Raw genomic sequence first — 18,961 nt, 5'->3', positions numbered from 1 at the left:
AGTTTTAGGGGGTGGATTTCCAGCAAGTTCCACTGGCATGAGACCACAGTGATTTCCCTGCACTTGGTGAGCCAGAGCCACCTTCTCCCCAACAGGGTCTGGGCTCAGGCTGGGATAGAGGAAGGCTCTATCACAGTCCCATGGGTTGTGGCTGCCTAAGAAAATATTTGTATCTGCTGTCCCTATTCTGAGTTCTCTTTACTTCTAACTAGTCAACCCTTCATTGCTCCAAATCCTGTCATATAGTTAATAATCTGCTTTTCCTATTATTTATTAGCCTGCACAGGACCTTTAGTTGTGGTATGCGCATGCTTCATTTGGCATGTGGGCTCTAGTTCCCTGACGGGGGATCGAACCTGGGCCCCCTGCATTGAGAACACAGTCTTAGCCACTGGACCACCATGGAAGTCCCATTAATTCTTTATATTAAACTTCTACTGCTTAATTACTGTGTGGCTTCTCTTTCCTGATTAGACCCAGACTGGAACACATAGGTTGGGGCTCAGACTCTCATTATCCTGGGAAGGTATCTCTTGAAGGGGGGTTGTGGGGAGGAGTTGGAGACATTTGGGTTACATGTACTTTCCCAATTCTGCAATAATCAGAAAAAAAATTTTTTTGGAAAAAGTGTGAAACAACATGACACAAGATCCCAGGGTGGTAGGCCTGTGCTAAGGTGATGCTTGAGTTGGGAACTGGAGAGTGAGTGGGGTGGGAGATGTTTCCCCGGGCAGAGTCACGTGAGCCCCAGTGGAGACAGGACCAGGGAGGGTCCATGCAGGGAAGACGGGTCCATGTGAGCAGAGCCTGTGGCAGTCGAAAATGGACAGCCAGGTGTGTCTGAGAGCAGCAAATCCTTGGGACCTCATTTAAAAGTTGCAGCTGTGTGTGGGAAGGTTGCTTCCACCTGTCTTTTAGCCTGGCGCCAGCTGGCAGAAGCTTCCTTGAAGATCTCAGACCCTCTCCAGCTTTCTGGAGTTTAACTGAGGAAGGGCCCTGGCTGGTGTGCCCTGAAATTCATGTCTGGGTTTGTGCACAAAGCCACACTTCTTGTCTGCCTGCTCCCAGCTAACCACTGGTGGAGACACGGGTGCTAAGGCAGGTGGGTGCCAAGGAGAACTGGGCCCCCTGGGATGGGTCACTTTGGACGTAGGACGCCCACAATCTTCCGGAGGCTGCCAGGAGGTCAGGACGGTTGCTGCTGTCTCCTTAACTGGGGTCAGACTTGCAGGACGCCTGCCTCTCCAGGATCCCACCGCCATCTCCCTTAAGCAAATCCTTCAGTTATCTACCCCTGCCTTGGTGCATGCTTTTTGAAGGACCCACACTAGCACAAGGACTAAATCTTCCCCCTTCCTTCTCCCTCCGGGAGAGCCTTTGTAAAGGCAGAGACACCGATCATGGCAACGCAGCCTTCATTTCTGGTTCTCCCGAGCGTCCTACCCCCTCTCCATCACCCCGGCCCTCTGGATTCCTCAGGTTTCTCTAATAAACTCTACAGCTTTCACCTGGAAGGTCCGAATTCTCCTGAACACCCCCACCCCACCCCACCCCCGGCTCCTCCCTTTCGCTCTTTTGGGAAGGTTAGGAGACTAGCAGTCTCTCCTGTCTGCACGGGGCTTCGGATACCGCCTGCTCCTGCCCTCAGTGGTACCCAAGTTAGCACTTTCCCTCTCTTGGCTCTATGGGGAAGGAACTGGATCTTAACGCTTCGCATCCTCCGAGCAGGCAGAGCACCGAGTTCACAGGAAGGCGCTTACTCGAAGCTCGCGGAGTTCTCGCTGTTGATTAGTTGGGGACGTCCTAGAAAGAAAGGGCAGTAGGCGATCGCGAGGTACGGGGGCGGGAGCGGGTGAGGGAGGGTCGGGGGGCTGGTTTGGTGGGAGCAGTTGCGGATGCGCGCCGGCCTGGGGCTGAGGTGGGGGCTTTTGCTGGGGAGATGGTGGGGGGTGGGCTGGGCTGGGCTGGGCGGCGGGGGCGGGGAGGAGGCGGGCCCAGCGGCCCCGGAGGAAGGTGCGGCTCCTCTCGCCACCAAAGGCGCTGCGCGCGGGGCGAGGGGTAGTCGCGGCCGCCGGAGGCTGAGCGCCCGCGCGTGGACGAAGTGACCCCGGCAACTTCTCCAACTCGGCTGGCGCCGCCCCGCGCGCACACGGGACCCCGGGGGAACGGCCGTGTCGCCGATCGGGGGCCCGGGCGGGTGTCGGGCTCTCCACCCAGGTAAGGGGGGTGATGGGGAGGGGTGGGGGCGAATCCAGACCACCGCGGCCCGGGGCTCGGGGCGGGCGGCCCACCGCCTCGGCTTTGTTCCCCGCGCCCTCCTCCGTCTGCCCCGGGCAGGGAGCCCAGGGTGGCGGCTGCGGTCGCCCAGCCGGCGGTGCCCGGAGCACCGGGAGCGGCGCCCTGGCGCGCCCGGGACCCCGCGCAGGCTGGCGGCGCGGAGGAAACGCTTTCCCAACCCCCGCCGTAGGGCGTCGGGGCCTCGGGGGTGAGGCGGCCCAGCGCCCGGAAGGTCCTGGGAGAGGGCCCCCCGCGCCCACGGCTCGGATCTCCGAACTCAGGGTCCCCCGAGCCCCGGGGCCGCCGGGCGGAAGGGCGGGAGTCCCGCCGCCGCGCCCCCGCCCGGCTCCGCTCCTAGGGGCCCAGGTGCCAAGTTTCTGGGAAAACCGACACGTCGTGTCGCAAACGGATCATATTTACCAAAAACAGTTTGGAAAGAAAAGAGGCCATTCTTCCAACAATTGACGGCCGGGCCGCCGCCGCAAAGGTGAGGGGGGTACGATTGCACCGGGGTCGTTTCTCTTTAAGACACAGTGAAACTTAATATGTTGAGCTTCCCTGTGCTTAACTTTTTAAAATAGCAAAGTGGGGTAACTTTACTTAACTGGGGGGAGGGGAGTCGGCTTGGTCCTGAAGATCATTCCCTTCGCGTTGCCTCTGCGGAGGCCCCGGGAGAGGCTGCCTGGTGACCGTTGTAATCTACGCAGCCTTGGGTCGCGATAAGACCTTTATTCACCACGTGGCCAAGGTCTTGGGGTTCTCTTCTCATGCTCATTCAATCCGTTCTACCTCCCCTTCCTCAAAGGCCGCTGACAAAATTATTTTAACCGACAGCACCTGGTTATCTCCAATCCCTCTCAGATAGATTGAAGCTGGAGGGTGGCTAATAAGTCCTTAAGTCTTCCTAGTCTTACAGGTGCAGACCATATGCTATAAATATTTCAGCCCTAGGCTCTCAATAAAATTTCAATTTCTGGTCTTATCATTTGAGCATAACCAATAGATCTTGTGTACATACACACTTAAAAAACATTGGTGTTCTTTGAGGTTTTTTTTATGTTCTAAAAATGTAGTATTAAGATTGGTGCAGTTCTAAAAGCAAACTTCTTTTCCATTGACCTTTACCTGTTCAGTTTATAGGATGAAACTTATTACTTTGGAATCAGAGTCCCTAATTACCTTGTGATTGGTAAATGTTAAAAACAGGGCAAGGTATAATCGAAGAGTTTATTATGTACAGTGGCAAAAGGAGCCCCTAATGGTGTCAGAATCAATTTCAGCACCTTAATTTGCCTATGTATAAGATGCTTCATCAACACACACACACACACACACACACACACACACACACACACACACCCCTCCCCCCCCCCCACCTCTCTCTCTCCCTCCCTCTCCCCTTATACCCACACACAGACTCATCAGACGCCTTCCAAGTTGTCGTTTCCAGACCACTGTCTGGAATGAATGAGCATTCTGTTTATACTCCATTCATCCATCTGTTGATTACCCACACGTCCGTCATGTGTCAGTCACATCCCTTCTCGGGCAGGCTGTCCTCCCTCCTCCTCGCTGGGCAGTTAAGCTCTTTCTTCTCTAGTAGTCAGTATCGCTATTAGAACAGCTTGTTTTTTGTGACACCACTGGCCACGCACGTGTGCATGCATGTTAGCTGCTCAGTTGTGTCTGACTCTTTGCAACCTCATTAACTGTAGCCTCTCAGGCTCCTCTGTCCATGGAATTCTCCAGGCAAGAATACTGGAGTGGGTTGCCATTTCCTACTCTAGGGGTCTTCCTGACCCAGGGATCGAACCCAGGTCTCTTGCATTGCAGGCAGATTCTTTACTGTCTGAACCAACAGGGAAGTGATTTTGTAAAATTGTGTGAGTTGTTCACTGTACGAGGTCATCCTGTCCAATGGGCATGTGGAGGCTGAAATCCAATTTGCATTCCACTTCCCAAGCCCCTGGTGCCCGCCTCTCCACTGGAAGAAGCCACTTTCTTTAATTTACCTGAAGGTCCAGGGTGGGCTAGCTGTGGCCCTGCTTCACCCTCTCTCCGCTACTAAACTCAGCACCCACCATGGAGACTGACTAGGAGCTCAGTTAAGTCTCCTTAAATGAGAGAAAAGAAAGCATCTCTACAGACATCTAGGAAGCGGGAGTTTGGGGGCAGATTTCTCATATAAGTCAGGATATAGGAATGGGCTTTGGTTTGCTCTTATGTCTGGCTGTTCAAGTGATTCTTAGAAGTCTTCTCCTTGATTACAGGGGAGAATCTGGGGGAATGAATTCACACGTGGGCATCAAAGATGTGTGCCAGCACGTGGTGGGCCGCCTCAACTGACTCCCTTTCAAGGCAAGAAGTATCCATCTAATCATGATGTGCAGAGAGAGAGTACAGGACTCTTAAAAGTAAGGCTATAAAGAGCTCGGCGCACATGAACATGTGTCAGTACATTGGATGAGGTGCCGTGTTGTACGTAAGCACTACATTCATCTTAAAGTGACATCACAGAGTTGAAAGAAGGAAGAAAAAAGGCTTTGAATCAGATTTATTTAAATTCTCCGAATGAGATCAGCATTTAGGGTTGCAATTTACATGCGAAAAAATGGAGTTTGTATGTGGGGCAGTTTGCAAACTCAGTTGGCTGTAAGATTCTTAAAAATGCTCCAAATTTGTGTGTTGTTAAAAACTTCTAACCATTTGTGGGCAATCTGGAGATATTTTTCAAGCTAAAGTCAATATGTGGATCATCTCACCAACATTTATAAAATTGTATAAAATCATAGACCATTACATATCAAAAGAACTTGATAATCATATAGAATCCTGGCATCTCTAGAATTCATTGCATAGAACTTTAAAGATAATATGGACCAGTTTCCCCATTTTATAGGTAAGGAAAGTTAGTACTAGGAACCTGTCCCAGGTCATAGAGCTCAGCTAGGGGCACAGCCAAGACAGGCGCTCAGATTTTCTGGCTCTTAGTTCATTGCTTTATTGATTCAAGTGCTCTTTGTATTCGAGCTTCTATATCTTCCAGTATTGGCTTCAGTTGGGAAATCTTAAAGGCATAGACTAATTATTATATCTCAGGGAAAGGGAGGATTCCCATCCCCAAACACAATGCCTTGTTGAAGTTAGGCAGGTGATACATGTTTGCTGGATGATGAAGGGACGAGCTAGTTGAAAGCTTACTTATTTAAAGTAATTATTTGATATAGCACAGACTGAAGTCCTTTGGAATCCATTATAGTGGAATTTGGCCCATGTGTTTGTGTTTCTTAAATTCAGTGACAGTGTTGGATAAACTTGATGGAGGAGATGGGTAGGAATTGCTTTCTATAAAAGAAGCCAGAACTCCTGACCCAAGAGGCATCAGTAGAAAAAGTAAAGGTTTGGAATCAGTAGGTCTGTCCACCAACTAGCCTTCTTTCTGATAACCTTGAACATCACCAAACTCAGTTTCTTTTTGGAACCTCCTGAGTCTCAGAGTTGGTAGCAGGGGCAAGTGAGCTCACACATATGAACCCACTTTGCAAACTTTGGAACAATGAGGAGTAAGAAGAGTTAGAATTGATGGCAGGAAGTGCTTCCCAGGCACTGTGCTGAGCTCTCTCTGTCCATCACCCAGTTTATTCCTCCGAGTAGAACAGCAAGGCTCTTGTGCAATGAGGAGGAAACCGAAGCCTAAACAGCTACCCTACTACTCTCCACATGAGATAAGTATTTGGTGACCCCTGAAATGCTTCCCAGGTGGCGCTAGTGGTAAAGAACCAGCCTGTCCATGTGGGAGATGTAAGAGATGTGAGTTCAAAATTCCTGAGTTGGGAAGATCCCCTGGAGGAGGGCATGGCAACCCCGCCCAGTATTCTTGCCCAGAGCCCCATGGAAAGAGGAGCCTAGTGGGCTACAGTCAGTGGGGTTGCAGAGAGTCAGAAACGACTGGGAGACTTAGCACTGATGCACACAGTAATGGTTACTTTGGGTTTAGGATTCCCTGGTGGCTCAGACAGTCAAGAATCTGCCTGCAATGCAGAAGACCTGGGTTCAATCCCTGGGTCAGGAAGATACCCTGGAGAAGGGAATGGCAACTCACCCCAGTATTCTTGCCTGAAAAATTCCCTGGACAGAGGAGCCTGGCAGGCTAGAGTTTGTGGGGGTCACAAAGAGCTGAACATGACTGAGCAACTAACACAAGCACAAAATGTATTGAGTATTTTTAGTCTCTGAAGGTCAGTAAGAGAACTGCACATCGGAAAGAAAGGCAGTGATGGAAAAGCAAGTGTGGCGAGTGGATTTAAGAAAACCAGACTGGCAGAAAAATGATCAGTCACAGGCAGTGTGAGTAAGGTGGTGGAAACACGCAAGGGGACAGAGTCCTGAGATTTGAAGGGGGTGGGATGGACTTGGCAGGTAAGAGTGCAGGGGGCAGTGCATTCAGCTAAGAACCATCACAGACCTCGCATCACAGCCTCAGCAATGCAGGAGGAGAAGGTTGTGGGCCTGCGGGGGACCCCTCACCCAGGTTCACATAGGAAGTCACACTGCTGAGATTTGAGCCTGGCTGTCCGACTATGTGTTCCTTCCTCTTGCCCGCCCTCTCTCAACTGTTCACGTGCCTGTAATTGTAAAGGAATCGAGGATTTCTAATAAAAACAGTGTAGAATCTGAAAGCTTTTATGAGTTCAGAGTTTTAAGAAAGAACAAAAAGTGCCCTATCTGAAGCCCTCCCAACAGACTGAGGCCAGTAGACACAGGCTGGTGCCCAAGAAGTTTCCTTGCCAGGACCGTTTAATGTATTTCCTATCTTGGACTTGGTCTGGTCTGGGATCCAGCCCGCTCCTCTCTGGGCGTCCTGTCCAGCTGGAAATGGGTCTGCTTTGTTTCCAGTTAGGAGGTTTGCAGATTGAGGAACAGAATCTGGGCTGCAGCTTTCATTGTGTTGCCGGTGGTGTTGGGTTACAAGGTTTCTTTTAAATCCACGGGTTACATTTCTGAGCTTGTCTCTTGGACATGGTTCTTCAAGAGTTCCCACTACTAAGTGACTTTTTGCATTGGGAATAGGGTGAGAAACTAGAATTTTGGATTTTGGCATCCATAGTTTGGGAAATGGCATAGTAAATACGCTTGGAAAGCTTCTCAAACTGGTAAAAGTTAAGGATTTCCAAAATCCTTTAAAGGGTCTTTATGGTGATGAATTTTTGTGCAACATTTTGTTGTTTTTTAAATTCAAAATAGCTTTTTGTCTTGTGAAAAGTGTTCTGTGTGTTAGGATTTTCATGTGCAAGGAAGGTGACAGCAGGGCTTTCTTCATAGAAGATTATTTGGAGAATTGAGAAATTGATGAAGTAATTAACGTAGGGTGCTTAGAACCCCGCCTGCCAGGATGCAAGTTCAGGAAGCGGTAGTTCTTCCTTCCTTGTGGATGGGATCGGCTTTATCAAATGATGTAAAACAAGGATGGTGAGCATGGAGCTGTGAGTTGGGCTGCAAAGTGGAGTTCACAGTCCACTCGTTTTCCATGGGTTTTCCTCTCTCTGTCCTTCCCTCTGATGCTTCTTCCCTGTTTGGCCAATGATTCCGCATCATTCATTGAGATTCAGCAAAGCCTTTTCTCGGAGCATGATGTACTCTGTCTTGTGCTTCCAGGCACTTTGTATGTGGTCTGTATCAGTTGAGGTGTTCATTGTGGGATATTTAGTTGTGGGTGACTTCTCCATCACATGGGGAGGGCCTGCTTTCTTTTCGTACCTCTTCCAGAGCCAACATGGTGCCTTAAAGACCATTCTTAAATGGTGGTTGATAGAATGCATGAAGTGTCCATTAAAATTATTCTCATATTTCTTCATGTTTGAGATTGTTCCATGATTATGAAGTTGAATGATCCTTTGCCAAATATTTGACTCTTTAAGTGGACTTTATCAATAATAAAGTGCTAAAAAATAGTAGTTTTCTCCATCTTAAGTGTGCAATAGAAACAACATCATTATACTGTGTATTAATCTAGACTCTTGTCTGGAATACACTTTTTACTCATTTTGCAACTTGGCTAAATATTGGAGGGTCTTAGATTCTTCAAGGAGAAAATAAAATTTTTCTCCAGTGATTGCCAGTGTCTTCTATCAGCGGAGGTGTCAAATTCCTCTCATGAACTTTCCTCTTCAGGAGGAAGTGCTAGGAGATGGTTGATAGAATAATAGTCATATTTACCCTCACCACTATGGCTAGCCATGAGACTGGTTTAAAATGGATTTTACTATGCTCTCAGAGAGTGTTTATACATATAAACAGAAACCAAGGAGGACCATATCTGGAATATGCTGAAATGAATTAAGTTATCAAGTGTGTTGGTGGCATTTGAACTTGTGGGATCAGTACCTACCATATGAAGGCATGAAACCTTGATGAATGTTAGCCAAACCAGAAACCGAGATATTTACTCATAAACGGTTCCTTTTTGAACTTCCCCTCTGGAAGATCCTAATCATTCTATGGAACTGTAGTCATCGGTTGTAATTCTCCCTTCATGACTGTCTGTTGAACTTGTCGCTGGGAAGTGCACTGCATGTCATGTGGGGAAGTTACTTCATTGTACATGAGATGTGGAAGATGAGAAACACCACAGAATGGATGCTTTCATTATGTATACTTCCAACCCCCGAGAGCAGCTCACTTAAAAAAAAAAACAACTGTCTTCTGTATCAGAATTCTGTTGTTATAACTAGAGAGCACTGGTCTCCTCCAGGCCCCAGGCTCACCTCACATGTCATCCTTCTGAGGCTCTCCCTGGCCTTTTCCTAACACCTCATCTTTTCTTGAAATGTTACCACTCCGTCCTCACCCTTTTTGGAATTCATCTTCTGAATGGCTGTGTTGCCAAACAGTGGTTGTATGTGTATCTGCATCCTTAATCCCCTCTCAGTTGGAGTCCTTATTAATAATGTAAAAGTGATCAATCCATAAGGTTTACTTTTTGAAGTGTTCTGGAACATACATGACTTTTATCAATGCCTTCACTTTTCTCCATTCTGATAAGCAACAAGGATTAACTTTGAAAGATACTTGTATGTGTTTGTTTGAATGATTCTTGTATTGTCCAGTCAGAGGTGATAATCATGCTATATTGAAAAAAAACTGGGGTTCTGGGTTTTGGATAGACTTAAGAGCTCTGCATTTTGGGTAGTTTTGCCAAAAATAGCTGTGTGATCTTGAACAAAACAGGACATTCTCTCTGGGTTTCTGTTTCCTAATTTGCAACTTTGGTGGCCAGGGAAGTCACATTGGACTAAATGACTTTTTGAGATCCTTTCAGCTACAAAACTCAATGATTCTGTGCCGTGATAGGATAAAAGAAAGCAGAAGAAAAATGTATAAAAATTTTAAAATAGTCCTTATATTATGCTATTATGCTCACTAGCATTTGGGCCTTTCTAGATGACAGGTAACCATCACCCTGCACTAGTAAGGAAGGCAAGATCTGTGAACCTGTTCGTCTTGGTATATCCAGAATGTGTAATTAGACATTGCTAACCCACTCCAGTCCTCTTGCCTGGAAAACCCCATGGACGGAGGAGCCTGGTGGGCTGCAGTCCATGGGGTCACTAAGAGTCGGACACGACTGAGCAACTTCACTTTCACTTTCCTGCATTGGAGAAGGAAATGGCGACCTGCTCCAGTGTTCTTGCCTGGAGAAGCCCAGGGACGGGGCAGCCTGGTGGGCTGCTTTCTGTGGGGTCGCACAGTCGGACACGACTGAAGCGACTTATTAAGTTACCAAGTGCAGCAGCAGCAGCAGCAGCCGTGTAGAATAGATGTAGCACAAAGTGCCCAGGTAGAATATACGTAGAAGGTATATACACTGGGTCAAGGTGAAGCTATATGAGAATGTTGATAAGTGATGGCACTGCTGAGTCTGGGTAGGACCCACTGTGAAGAGAAGCCAGAAGAGACTTTAGCGAGAATGGTCAAGTCTTGTTACTGTCTCTTCCAGATGGAGAAAGACAGTGATAGGAGTTCTCAAGCTTGAATTTGTATAAATACCGCTTTGGGAGTGCAGGTTCCTGAAAGTCATTCTGAGATGATGATTTTGGAGATTGAAGGTGCAGTTATTGAAGCACATCGAGCAGTGGCTGGTGGCTCTTTGATTGTACCTCGACAAACTCTGCCCTTCTTAGGACAGTTGACTTGGAAAGGGAGCATGGAGAGCTGAACCCATGCTTTCCCTACATCTTTCTGCTGCAGGATTCTCATATGACATGACTTGTATAAGGCTATGCGTACCTAACCATGTTGGTTAGTTTTTGCTAAGGTTGCTTGGGCAAGAGATTTGGAGGTTATCCACAGAGAAATGCAGTACAGTTTTACTTATTTCAGATTGCATCTACGATGTGTGGTTTGCCAGGCATTATGGTGGCTCAGTGGTAAAGGACCTGCCTGCCAGTGTAGGAGTTGCTGGTTCGATCCCTGGGTCAGGAAGATGGATCCCCTGGAGGGAGAAATGGCAACCTACTCCAGTATTCTTGCCTGAAAAATCCCAGGTAAAGGAGGAGCCTGGTGTCCATAGGGTTGCCAAAGAGTCGGACATGACGTGACTAAACGAAGGAGACAAATTTTTAGAAAGGAACTCAAGGGCTCTAAAGAAAAAATTTGTTAATATATTAATTATAAGCATTAATAGTAAGTGTGTTAATTATAAGATATTCATAATGAAAGGTAGTAGGGAAAATTTCGGTCTACATAGACCCATCTAAATATTTTGTAATAACTATGAACAAGGAAGCATTTTTGCCTTTTCAGTAAGCCATTTTCTAAGAAATACTAATAGGCAGTGTTTTGCTTAGTTCCATTTCAGTTTTCTATGTAATTGGAATTTTTAGATGACCTGTCTTTAGAAATTTCAAGATGTCACTAAATCCAACTGTAATAAGTTCTACCTTGGCCGTTAGTCTAAATATGTGAGGAAATTGAGTCCAGAAGGATGTCAGTGTGACTGGAGTTTTGGTGTGTGTTGAGAGGAGAATGTCATTGCAATATGGCATTTTCTGAAAAGCTATCTGTCACAGAAGCTAAATTTTGATGGCTTGATAAATCTCATTAGTTAGAAAATTCACTAAAACTTGAATGATATATACAGAGCTGGCAGCCAGCACTTGGAATTTTCAGCAAGTCAGTTAATGAGTAAATCTGAAAATAGATGGGCACATTCATATTTGATTGTCAACATTAAATAACAACCCATACAATCTTCCTGTTATCTAAAGAAAAACCTTTAAACATTTATGTGCAAAGTCGCTACAGTCATGTCTGACTTTTTGTGACCCCTTGGACTGGAGCCCACCAGGCTCCTCTGTCCATGGGATTCTTCAGGCAAGAATACTGGAGTGGGTTGCCATTTCCTTCTCCAATAAGCATTTATAGAGTGCATTAAAATTTCTTCAATAATTTCAAAATGTAAAAGTACATTTATATTTGTGTGGAATAGAAGAGATGACAAACTTTAAAAGAATATGTAAATAGTAGTGATACAGTCATGAGGATTATACTTACATATGCATATTCAGAATGTTGGTCCCATATCACAAATTGTGCTGTATTCCTTTCATAGTTGTTATGTATCAGTAAGCATTCTAGAACAGAATAACCTTTAGAAATCTAATTCAACCCATGTTTCCGAAGAGAAACTTGTTTTGGGAAAGTTAAATGACCTGCTTTAATTCCCCATCATAAGAAATGAATGGCAAGCAGAGCAAGGTCTACCTCCCAGATTCTTTAGGCCTTTTTCTCTGTCCTTAAAAATTAGAAGGACCTACTAGGAAGACTGCATCAAAAAGCCAGGAAATGTTTTAGATTTTCCATGAGAAAGGAAACTAAACCTCTGAATTTTTGGAATTAGCAAAGGCAATAACAACTTCTTAGCTTGTGTATTTTGTTGCAGTTGTTCAGCCGCTAATTCGTATCCCACTTTCTGCGACCTCATGGGCTGCAGCACGCCAGGCTTCCCTGTCCTGCAGTATTTCCCGCAGTCTGCTCAAATTCTTGTCCATTGAGGCAGTGATGCTATCTAACCATCTCATCCTCTGTTGGCCTTTTCTCCTTTTGCCTTCAATCTTTGCCTGCATCAGGGTCTTCTTCAAAGAGTTGATTCTTCACATCAGGTGGCCAGAGTACTGGAGCTTCAGTTTCAGCACCAGTCCTTCCAGTGAACATTCAGGGTTGATTTTCCTTTAGCATTGACTGGTTTGATTTCCTTGCAGTCCAAGAGATTCCCGAGAGTCTTTTCCAGTACCACGGTTTGAAAGCATCAATTCGTTGGTGCCCAGGCTTTTTTATGGTCCAACTCACATCCATACATGACCACTGGAAGAACCGTAGCTTTGACCATATGGACCTTTGCTGGCAAAATGATATCGCTGCTTTTTATTACGCTGTCTAGGTTTGTCATAGCTTTCCTCACAAGGAGCAAGCGTCTTTTAATTTCATGGTTGCAGTCACCATCCATGGTGATTTTGGAGCCCAAGAAAAAATCTGTCACTGCTTTTATTTTTCCCCATTTATTTGCCATTATATGATGGGACTGGATGCCATGATATTAGTTTTTGAATGTTGCGTTTTAAGCCAGCATTTTTATTCTCCTCTTTCACCCTCATCATAAGACTCTTCAGTTCCTCTTCACTTTTTGCCATTGGAGTGGTATCATCTTCATATCTGGGCTTCCCTGGTGGCTCAGCTAGTAAATAATCCACCTGCAATGCGGGAGACCTGGGTTTGATCCCTGGGGTTGTTGATATTTCTCGACAATCTAGAGCCTACTCAAAGGAATGTACAACTTTACATTGTACATGGAGAGGACAGCCTACAACTCAAGCTTATTTTGTGGGTTACAGCAGATTGTGTCATCTGCACAAAGATAAATAGGCCTTTTCCTAATGAAGTGTGAGTGGGAGATTTGAGGGTAGTACTATATACATTATTTGAGTTGAAAGGAATCTTAGCTTACTCCTTTATTTTCTGTCAGGGGGAAACATAGCTTTGTCCTGACTCTATGTTATAAATAGTGAAGTGAAACTTGCTCAGTCGTGTCTGACTCTTCACAACCCCATGGACTATGGAATTTTCCAGGCTAGAATACTGGAGTGGGTAGCTGTTCCCTTCTCCTAGGGGATCTTCCCAAGCCAGGGATCAAACCCAGGTCTCCCGCATTGCAGGTGGATTCTTTACCGGCTGAGCCACCAGGGAAGCCCATGTTATGAATGACTAGGACATTTTTGTTAATAATTGTTTTAAAATGAAATAACATCTTTCAAGTCTATCAACTTGTATTATAAGCAAAATAATTATAAAGCGCATGTCCATGAAGTTCAAAATACTTTTTGGTTTTGATTATAGCCAAACTAATGGAAGAGCTTAGTAATGTGTCTATAAAGACGGTAGTTTGGGGCCTATGACTGATTTTCTGTTGGAAGACAGTGGGCCGTGCTCCCAGACACACCCTCAATTGCAAGGGCAGCCTTGCAACGACAGCATCCGAGAAAAGAAACCCTGAAAGTGAAACTCGCTCAGTCGTGTCCGACTCTTTGCCACCCTGTGGATTATGCAGTCCATGGAATTCTCCAGGCAAGAGTACTGGAGTGGGTAGCCTTTCCCTTCTCCAGGGGATCTTCCCAACCCAGGGATCGAACCCAGGTCTCCTGCATTGCAGGTGGATTCTTTACTAGCTGAGCCACAAGGGAAACCCAAGAAAAGAAAACTTACTGTTTCTAAAAAAAAAAAAAAAAGAAAACTTACTGTTTCTTTTTTAAATAAATTTATCTTCCAGTGTAAGCATTGTCCATTTTTGATCAGTTTAATCATTTATTTTTGACTCTGCTGGGTCTTCGTTGCTGCAGGCTGGTTTTCTCTAGTTGTGGTGTGCAGGCTTCTCGCGGTGGTGCCTTCTCTTGCTGCACAGCATGGACTCTGAGTGCGGGCTTCTGTAGTTGTAGCACATGGGCTTAGTTGCCCGGTGACATGTGGAATCTTCCCAGGCCATGGATTGAACCTGTGTCCCGTATATTGGTGGGCATCAGATTCTTCACCTCTGGACCACCAGGGAAGTCCAAAACTTACCATTTGGTCAAATAGAAAGCATGCTTAAATTGTGGTCTGAAGTCTGGTTTTCAAGTCTGTGTCTTCACTGAATTTGTATGTAAGCTTTGGCAAGTATAGCTAGATTTATGTGAACAGGTAGGACCTTGGGTGGAGTGGGAGTGGGGAGATGCTGCTAAGAGATGAAGAAGGTTCTACATATTACAGCATCATTATTGCAAGTGTGTGTGTGTGTTAGTCACTCAGTCATGTCCTACTCTTTGCGACCCCATGAACTGTAGCCTGCCAGGCTTCTCTGTCTATGGGAATCTCCAAGCAAGAATACTGAAGTGGATTGCCATTCCCTTCTCCAGAGGATCCTCCTGACCCAGAGATCAAACTCTGGTCTCCTGAATTGCAGACAGATTCTTTACCATTTGAGCTACAGGGAAGTCCTTCATTATTGCAAGGTATCCTGTTAATCCAAATAAATTAACAGAGGATGTGGCAATGTCTATGTTCTTTTTTTTAGCCAATCACACTATTCATATTATTCAAGAAATTAGCCAAAAAGCCCCTTCTCCCTTATGGACCACCCCTGTCTCCACCCTGCAAGCCTCTCCACATTAGTGTATTCTTACTTTTCAAGATGAAGGTTCATCTAGTGAGTGCTTAGTAGGGACTAGTTGAAAAGAGTTTCAACTAGTCCTAAAGGAAAAAGGAAGTCCTAAAGGAAAACCAAGTAGCAGGTTCAATAGGTTGATTCTCACAGTGTCTCAGTTTTTGATGTTGAAGCTTCATGTAGTTTTTTTATTTGGGATCCTTGAAAATTGTTAAAATAGCATTAAATTGAGATGGGGCTTATAATTGACAGCTAGCCAGCATGGCGCCTCTTCCCTGGTTTGTCGAAGGTCAGCGAGTTCACCCGTGGAGATGGCTGACCTGTGCCATGAACCATACAGAGAACGTGGTGAAATCAATTATCAAAGGCTGGGGCCCCTGCACTGGGGACTCATCTTAATCACTGGACCGTCAGGGAAGTCCTATGAGCAATAGTCTTATTCCTGCTTATTTGAAGGTATCCAAGCCAGGCTTTCCTGGAAACAGCTGTCTCATAGTTTAATAATCTTCCTGTTTGGTCACTTTGCCTCTTCAGTCCTCTTTTCAGTGGATATTGGTCACTGACAGCCCAGGGTACCATGATCCTGGTTTTCTGGAAATAAGTTTCTTGGCACTGCTCCGTCCTTTTGAGGTTTAATTTCTGAAATACTGATAAATTCTGCCTTCTTGAATTATTCATTGAAAGCATTAAAACTTTTATTTGACTCTGGATGTGTGTCTTCTTATAGTGAGAAAAGAAAATGTATAGCCTACACTGCGGCTGCTGCTGCTGCTAAGTCGCTTCAGTCGTGTCCGACTCTGTGCAACCCCATAGACGGCAGCCCACCAGGCTCCCCCGTCCCTGGGATTCTCCAGGCAAGAACACTGCAGTGGGTTGCCATTTCCTTCTCCAGTGCATGAAAGTGAAAAGTGAAAGTCACTGGCAGTGAGTAAATACTTTCTCATGGCATCTTGACTTTTTCAGTGGGTGACTCTCCAGTTAGATTCAGCGTTTCTGGGGCAGTGGCTGAATGTTTACTGCAGTAAGGATGTTGGACTAGAATAAGAAGAGAAAGAGAATCATGGAAAAATACTGGGACTGCTCCAGGGTTCTCAAACTTTAGGGTATCAATATAACGTGGAAGGCTTGTTAAAACAGATTGCTCAGCATCCCCTCATGGTTGCTGGTTCAGTAGATCTGGGATCAGCCGGAGAATTTTCATTTCTAAGAAGTTCCCAGGGGATGATGCTTCTGTTGATCCTAGACCACGTTTGGAGAACAGCTGCCCTGGAGGTTTGGTGAATGGGGATGTAGCTCTGTGGATACCAGTCTGCTTCTCAGGGGCTCTGTTTTCCTATATCTGAGAAATGGTACAATATTTGTGGTCTTCAAGTATTTGAAATCAGAGGAGTCTTTTGTTCCAAACTACATATTGTGTGAAACTCCAAAATGCAAAAGAGAGAAACTGGAATTATGTTACTGACAGCAGAGGTAGAGAATAAAAGGATTTGTGTATTTTGTGTATCTTTGGAGTGGAGAGGAGGGACAGCCCTGGGCTCTCTCTGAAGACCCTAAAACAGTGATAAATCCAATGGAAGAGATGATTTCTGAGGCTTCTGGCATTTGTCATTTTCCCTTTGATTGTGCATGCTCTTTAAACTGGAGACTATTACCTCAATAGTTGGACAAATCTGATCCAGAGACTTAATTGTAAGGTTGTGCCTGTGAGCGACTATGTTTAGTCTATATAAATAGGAATTGAGTCTGTATAAATAGGAATTTATATTGCCACTCAATTCTCATGGTAATATATTAAATAAAACAAAAAATGAGCAGTTCATTTTAGGCAAGAAATGGGGAAATTCTAATGAGAAAGGAAATGGGTGGAGGGTCAGGGGACATGTCTTCTTGCCTTTGGTTTCAGCAGGAGTGTGTAATTGAGTTGAAAGGCTGTTCTTGTAAGCCTGGTGGTCAAGCCTAAAATTGGATTTCCTAACCTTTAGTGGAACCTTTCCTGGAAAAGAGATAAAAAGGGGAATAGCAGTACCAACTTTTTAATCAAAGAATGAAACATCTCAGACATCACAGATGTCCAGAGAAGATGTCTGCCTATTGCTCTTGGTTTGTTTTGTCAGCTACTTTATGGAAGCCCTGAAACCAGCCTTAAGCAAAATTATTAATTAGTTTAAACTTGACTTTGGTACTCAATGAGTCCCTGTTCTGGGTTTCTTCAAACCTTTATTTTCTCTCTTCTTTGGCTCATCTTCCTTATAAGAAAAGGTCTAGATATTAATAAAAAGAAGCAAAATGTCCATAAGTATGGAACAATCTCTGTGATTTGCTGCTAAGTCGCTTCAGTCGTGTTCGACTCTGTGCGACCCCAGAGACGGCAGCCCACCAGGCTCCCCCGTCCCTGGGATTCTCTAGGCAAGAACACTGGAGTGGATTGCTATTTCGTTCTCCAATGCATGAAAGTGAAAAGTGAAAGTGAAGTTGCTCAGTCGTGTCTGACTCTTCACGACCCCATGGACTGCAGCCCACCAGGCTCCTCAGCCTATGGGATTTGCCAGGCAAGAGTACTGGAGTGGGGTGCCAGTGCCTCTGTGGTTTATTAAGTGAGAAATCCAGGTGCAGACACTGTAGAAGTGCTCAGCCTTTTGAAGGAAAGTGTTTTTCAGACAATGAATCACAGGTACTGACCTCCGTTTAGTGGTTGATTTGTTTTTAATTCTAGTGATAGACTTAAAAAGATTTCAATACCTTTCTGACTTTTTTTTTCTTTACTAAGACCCATATTAAGACACACATGAGATGGAATGACATAGCATAACATGGAATAGAAAGTATCTAAATACATATGCTTGTAGTAAGGATATTATTTCTTGAAACTTTTGAGTTTAATATAGACCTGTGTATACATACACACTTTAGATGTATGTAGGATATGTATGCAATATCATATGATATAGATAGATAGAAAGATAGGAATATATATGGTATATATTATATATATAGACATTTGACATTGAAGTTGCTCAGTCGTGTCCGACCCTTTGTGACCCTATGGACTGTAGCCTACCAGGCTCCTCCGTCCATGGAATTTTCCAGGCAAGAGTATATAATATTAGTTAAACTTCTTCAGAAAGACAAAATCAATAGGAGATGTATATATGCAGAAAGAGTTTGTAGGAAGGAAATGGCTCATGTGATTATGGAGGCCAGCAAATCCAAAATCTCAATGTGGGCAGACAGCCTGGAGACTCAGGAGCGGTGATGGTTCAGACAAAGTCTGAAGGCAGTCTGCTGGAGAATTCCTTCTTGCTCTGACTGGTCTTTCTGTTCTAGTCAAGTCCTCAACTGATTGGATGAGCTGAGGCCCACCCATATTATGGCGAGCAGTTTGTTTTATTCACACTTCACTGATTTAAATGTTAGTCTCTTTCCCAAACACCTTCCAGGTTGGCAAAATTAACCATCACGTAGATAAAACTAAGTCACAAGGCAAAATGTCTTACTTATCAAAGTTATACACACACACGTGTGTGTATATGGATATCTATAAACACATTTACACACACCCCACACAGGTGTGCGTGTGCGTGCGCATACAAGTATATCCATTCTAGGGATCTCTCTCTTCCTGTCTCTCGATATTCCTAGAAAGGTTGGTAGATAAATTAGGTAGGTAGATAGAGATGGATGAATAACTAGCTAGCTAGATACCCCTAGAATATCTCTGAAGCAGAGGTTCCGAGTCTGGGGAGGAGTCTTTTTCATCACCTGGGGAGTTTTTCTGTAATGAGTATGTTTGTGCTGCTACCTCTTCCTGCTTCTCCTTTAAGAATAAATTCTAAAATGGTGGAGGGGAAGGAAGACGGGAAACAGCAAACTGTTTTTGAAAAAGTTTGGACTGAAGCAAAGAAAAGACTAGTGCTCTGAAAGTGGATGTCTAGGTGTCAGTAATCAGCTGGGAGGTGATGAGCTCTTGGGGGCTCTGGGCTGACATCCCTGAGA

The 18,961-nt window shown here is 45.0% G+C and overlaps 2 protein-coding genes across 4 annotated transcripts in view; both read left to right on the top strand.

Moving 5' to 3' along the window:
- SCAF8 (SR-related CTD associated factor 8) overlaps positions 1 to 18,961 on the top strand; it is a 312,229-nt gene that overhangs the window by 220,848 nt on the left and 72,420 nt on the right. The gene's annotated exons all lie outside the window — the stretch shown is intronic.
- TIAM2 (TIAM Rac1 associated GEF 2) overlaps positions 1,569 to 18,961 on the top strand; it is a 231,630-nt gene continuing 214,237 nt past the window's right edge. Inside the window, exons 1-3 of one of the 3 annotated variants that reach the window (XM_044924054.2) lie at positions 1,569 to 1,834; positions 2,038 to 2,217; positions 4,548 to 4,691. The gene's annotated coding sequence lies outside the window, so the exon portion shown is untranslated. The remainder of the gene's footprint in view (positions 1,835 to 2,037; positions 2,218 to 4,547; positions 4,692 to 18,961) is intronic. The other 2 variants (XM_044924055.2, XM_044924057.2) reach the window with 2 other exon arrangements.

The sequence above is a fragment of the Bubalus bubalis genome, chromosome 10 (genome assembly GCF_019923935.1).
Source record: "Bubalus bubalis isolate 160015118507 breed Murrah chromosome 10, NDDB_SH_1, whole genome shotgun sequence".
NCBI lineage: Eukaryota > Metazoa > Chordata > Mammalia > Artiodactyla > Bovidae > Bubalus > Bubalus bubalis.
This window is presented reverse-complemented; position numbering and strand designations above follow the sequence as displayed.